Below are 6,000 nucleotides of genomic sequence, written 5' to 3'. Positions count from 1 at the left end.
ATTCTATTTTGTAGAATAATTTGGAGAGGACTCATATTAAATATTTTTAAGGGTCTGTTAGATGTCAGCAGGGAATCTGTTTGATCTTAGTCTCTTTGTGGGGATGTTTTCTTTATTAGCACTTTATTATTAATGTTTGTTACTGATCTGTCTACTTTATTGTTTAACTTCAGGAGCTTAGATGTGTCTAGACATTTATCTCTAAAATATTCTGTAAAGCCACAGTAATAAAAACAGCATGACACTGGCACAAAACAGACAATGGAATAGAATAAAAGATCTAGAAGTAAGCCCAGGCAACTACAATATGGTTGATTCTTGAAAATTATAAAGTAGAAAGATACCACTTTTCCTGGGAATGGCTATCATCAAGAAATCTCACAATGAATGTTGGAGAGGATGTAGGGAAAGAGTAACCCCTGTTCATTATTTATGGGCGTGTACACAATTACATCCATTATGGAGGTAATTAAATTAAAAACAGAAGTACTATATGATCCAAATATACCACTCCGGGGCATAAACCCAAAGACTCTATATCCTACCACAGAAAGAGTTGAACACCCATGTTTACTACTGTTCTAGTCATAATAGCAAGGAAGTGGAACCAACTTAGCTATCCATCCAAAGATGACTGGATAATTAAATCATGCATATGCACAATGGAATTTTACTCAATGGTGAAGAAAACTGAAATCATAAAACTTTTAGGGAAATAGGTAGATGTAAAGAAAATAAAGTTAAGTGAGGTGACCTAAACTCATAAAGACAACACAATCACACACACACACACACACACACACACACACACACACACGTTCTCTCTCACATGTGAATCACAGCATACATTATATCAAGAGTATATGTCAACAGGTATAAGTGTTGGTAATGCCTAAAGACCTAGAAAAGAAACCAAGGGAGGGTAATATTGGGTGGTGAGGAGGGATGCAGAGGGGATTGGGCTAAGGGACACATGGAACATTAAGAGGAAAAGAGTTTTGTGACTGAAGACACAAAGAGGAGATTGGGCAGCAGAGGTGAGAGAGATTGTGGAAAGAAGAACCATAAATATAATTTGTTTAAATATGTCATAATTGTATGTAACACATTATATATATAATTTTCATATATATATATATATATATATATATATATAATATATATATATATATATGAGAAAAAGCTTCAGCAAGTGATATAGTAAAAGCCAGATATCCATATGTAGAAATCTAAATCATATTCTTATATATTATTCCACAGTAAAGTAAAGTAAGAGTGGATCAAATGCCTTGAACAGAAACAACAAAAAGGCCTGAAACATTGAAACATGGAGGAAACAAATCAAAATATGATACAGACACAGAAGGTAACTTTCTGATGGGACCCCTATTGCTCCGGATGTAAGTGGAAGGATTAGCATACAGGAATACATCAGATTGAAACTATTCTGCCCTGAAAAAATAAGCAATTGACAGAGCTAAGACTCTGCCTGAAGAATGGAAGAAAAATCTTTGCCAACTAATTATCCATCTGGTTATATTTTTGTCCCCTTGATAGAAGCTAGAGGCATTGGGAATAGAGAACCTCAATTGAGAAAATGCCTCCAATATATTGGCCTGTGGAGCATTTTCCTGGTTAATGATTTATGTGGGAAGGCTCAGCCCAGTGTGGGTGGTGCCAACATTGGGCAGGTGGTTCTAGTCTCTATAAGATAGCAGAGTGAAAAAGCTACAAGGAGCAAGCCAGTAAGTAGTGTTTCTCCATGACCTCTGCATCAGCTCTACCTCCAGGTTCCTCCCATGCTTGAGTTCCTACTCCAAATTACTCGATGATAGACTTGTGATGTGTGAGTGTAAGCTGAAATAAACACTTTCAGAGATTGCTTTTAGTTGTGATATTTTATCATAGTAGTAGATACCATAATTAAGATGTCCATGCAACATAGGATTAATATTTAGACTATATTAAAAGTACAAAACATTACACTTCAGAAATGTAACTAATTCAATCAATAAATAGGGATTGGAAATCAACAGACACTTGAAAGGCATTATGATGCTCTGCCATGCACCATGGCCCTAACTGATGAATGAGGTCAAGCAAGCATGGGCAGACACCTTTGAAAATGCAAACAAGAATTAATCTCTACTCATTTAAGCTAGTTTCCCCAGGTATCTGTCACAGTAACAGAAAGCTGCTTGTCATAAGATACTACTCCCAGGAGTTTCTCATAAAGACTAAGTGACATTATAAGGTGACTCTAAACTGACCTCATAAAGTCTAACTGACCTTAGTCTCCATGCGGGCCACTTGGAGTTCAAGCATCAGGAGGTGGCATGGGCCTGGGGACTATTGAAAATAGTTTTCCCGTGAGTGACATAGCCACATGGGGAGTCACTCTTTGTGTCCTAGTTCTCAGAATCATAGAGGCACTTGTTTCTAAATGACTTTCCTCTGTGTTTCAGCAACAGAACTGCCTACTGCCCGTCTCCATCTATCCCAGGTCTCTCCTGAGAGATGTCTGAACTGTGTGATCTCACCCTGTTGACCAAAGCCATGACGAAGAGCTACAGACTCATTTCATTATACTTGTTTCCCTCTCTCAAGACTGGTAGCCAAAACTACAATCTGCCTGTTCCATGGCTGAAACTTCCAACTAGGTTGACTCCCCTTTTCCTCTTAACACAGACTCTCTTAGGGGTTTATGCCTGCTTTGTTAAGAGAGATAGAGTGTGTTCACTTGAAGTCACCAAATTGCCTGCACCCGGATTTCAGCTAGGGAGATTCACAGTACTGGCCTCTGATCTGCAGAACCACAGAAGTTCATGCTGTCTGAGTCACCAAATACCTGGCAAGTCACAGCAGCTTTAGGAACCTGATGCAAGCATTAATTGTTGTTAATGTGACAAATAATTTTCTGAAATGTATCCTGTGTCCTTCAAACTTATTTACGCTAAAGTTTGCTCTCAATGTTTTAAAGTAGAGTGTCTGCTTTCTTGGAAATAATATTTGTCAAATTCTTTTTAAAATGGGTTCTGCAATTCTAAAAGACAAATACAAATAGTCTGGGGACAAGTAAGGTGATGTTGGGTATGGGGTAAAGAAAATAGAATAAGAATGTGTAGGACAAGGGTAGACAGTGGCAGAGTGAACCTGTAATTATGATAAAGTATGGTCAATAAAAATGGGTTCTGAATTTTTTTTTTGTTAGTTTTTTCAAGACAGGGTTTCTCTGTGTAGCTCTGGCTATCCTAGAACTCACCATGTAGACCAGGCTGGCCTTGAACTCTGAGATTGGCCTGCCTCTACCTCCCAAGTGCTGGAATGAAAGATGTATGTAGATACCACCTGCTGAAATTTCTAAAAATCCTAGCTAAAACATTACTAATTTTGTTTATAGTCTGCCGTTTTCACTTTAAGTATTGTCTGTATTTGGAAAGAGAGGTTTGTTCAGTATATGTCTGGGCCCTAATACCCCATTTCCTGACCCAGGGTGGAACGATGCATGCACAGATGAGGCTTTCTTACACTTAGTGATGCACACTTTGAAAACCACAATGTCTATTGTTCCAGATATCAAAGATGCCTCTTTCTTTGCAACTGGAGATATGGTTCTGGCCCTCAACCTAATGAGATATTAGAGAAATGTCAGAAACTGTAAATAAAAGGAATACACACCCACTACAAAAGGAATGCTTCAGCAATCCAAAAAATCTTGGTGTTACCACTCCTGAGAGATAATGTACAATATTGTAAAGTGCAGAGCCCATTCTTTGCTCTGTTAGTAATCCCCTCTATTCCAGCGCGATATGTCAGAGAGTATATAGACCCCAGGTACTCTTCTGATAAAAATGTCATTTATCCGTGAATCAGTATTTAAAAGTCATTTATTGTTACCCTCCATATGAATATGAAGTACAAAAGTCAGTTGCTATGCTCTCATTACTATTAATAATTTTAGGTATTCTTAAGTTTATTATCTTAATATCCTAAAATGGGTTTTAAAAAAGGAACTTTCTACATACTAATCAAACAACATAATTTTAGTGAGCACTGTGTTTTCCTATTACTCTAAAATTCTTGGAGTGAGAATTTTTCCTGCTGAACAATTGTTCTATAAATTTACATAATTTCACCACTGAGTATTAAATAGATGCGCAGTACACAATAAACCTGTAATGAAAAGGAGCCCTTCCTGGCACACGAAGCCAGTAGAAAAGCTTGAGAACTACTGTGAATGATCAATTTTCAGTCCATTCTGTGCTCTGTTGGTACCCTCTCTATTCCAGCACATCATGTCCAAGAGTACATAGACCTCAGGGAAGAAAATTATGAGTAACAGAGTGCCATTATAGGTTCAAGGAAATATCTGGCACTAAGGAGATTTCCAGAGATCTACAAGGATGACACCAACTGACAATCTAAGCAATAGTGGAGAGGCTACCCTAAATGCCCTTCCCCTATAATGAGACTGATGACTACCTTATATGCCATCCTAGAGCCTTCATCCAGTGGCTGATGGAAGCAGAGGAAGACTCCTACAGCTAAACACTGAACTGAACTCTGGAACACAGTTGCAGAGAGGGAAGAATGAAGAGCAAAGAAGTCAAGACTGAGCTGGTGAAACCCACAGAATCAGCTGACCTGAACAAGGGGGAGTGCATGGACCCCAGTCTAAAGTCTGGGAGGCCAGCACAGGACTGATATAGACCCCTGAACATGGATGTCAATGAGCAGGCCTCGGCACTCTATGGGGCCTCTGGTAGTAGATCAGTATATATCCCTGGCATAAGAAAGGACTTTGGGAGCCCATCCCATGTGGAGGGATGCTCTTTCAGCCTGGACACATGGGGGAGGGCCTAGGCCCTGCCCAGGATGATATGACAGACTTCGGGGATCCCTCATGGAGGGCTTTACCCTGCCTGGGGAGCAGAGGGTGAATGGGGTGGGAAGGTGGGGATTGGGGGAGGAAGGGAGGGAGAGGGAGAAGGGATTGACATGTGAAATATGCTTGTTTCTAATTTGAACTAATAAAAAACACTGGGCTGTGTGTCCTGCTGCAAGGGTGGAAGGATACCAGGTGGTGAGGTGACAGTGACCCAATGGGCAAGGGACATTTACAAGACCTGCATCACACTGGGTCTTTCAGATGACAATGCCAGGATTTATCATGTGTCAGGAAGCCCAGGGACCTACTTGACTATCTAGGCTTGATCAATTAACTGGCTGCAGTGACACTTGGGTGCCCTGATTATCCTATGACTGTTGCTTTCTGTTTAGGACAGCAGGCTCCTCTTCACTGCTGGGATGGGAAGGTATTCAACTTGGAGGCCATTTGGATGGCAATGGACCTTTATCTATCATTACATTGCTTGGAAGGGAATCAGGTTGTAAACTGTATCTGATTAAATTTATGAAAAAATGAAATATACACCAGAATTAAATAGCTACAAAATTTTGAGGCTTAAATCTTACTCTTATTTTACCTTTTCCATTGGAGTCTGTGTCTGCAATTTAGAAGGAAGAGGAAGATAATCTATTTTCCCACTGGTAACTTTTTGCTGAGGTGGAAGCTACCATAGCAACTGCTTCTTGCAATGAAGTGACAATCATGCAAGCTTCTTTGTCTACAGCATCTGCTATGTCCATCCCAAAAAACTCAAGCCACAAGCCGGCATGTGTGCTCCTAAAACTTCTACTACTACTTCTTTTTATTTTTATTTTTTGCAGATTTTTTAAAATTTGAATTAGAAACAATATTGTTTTACATGACAATCCCAGTTCCCTTCTCCCTCCCATCCTCCCCTACCACCCCTCCCAACTAAAATCCTACCTATCACATATCCCTTCTGCTCCCCCTGGATGGTGAGGCCTTCCATAGGGTGTCATCAGAGTCTATCATGTCCTTTGGGATAGGGCCTAGGCCCACCCATGTGTGTCTTTGCTCAGGGAGTATTCCTCTATGTGGAATGGGCTCCCAAAGTCCACACCTATGCTAGG

The sequence above is a fragment of the Cricetulus griseus genome (genome assembly GCF_003668045.3).
Source record: "Cricetulus griseus strain 17A/GY chromosome 1 unlocalized genomic scaffold, alternate assembly CriGri-PICRH-1.0 chr1_1, whole genome shotgun sequence".
NCBI classification, from domain to species: Eukaryota; Metazoa; Chordata; class Mammalia; order Rodentia; family Cricetidae; genus Cricetulus; species Cricetulus griseus.
The sequence above is the reverse complement of the archived record's forward strand: the minus strand, read 5'-3'. Positions refer to the sequence as shown.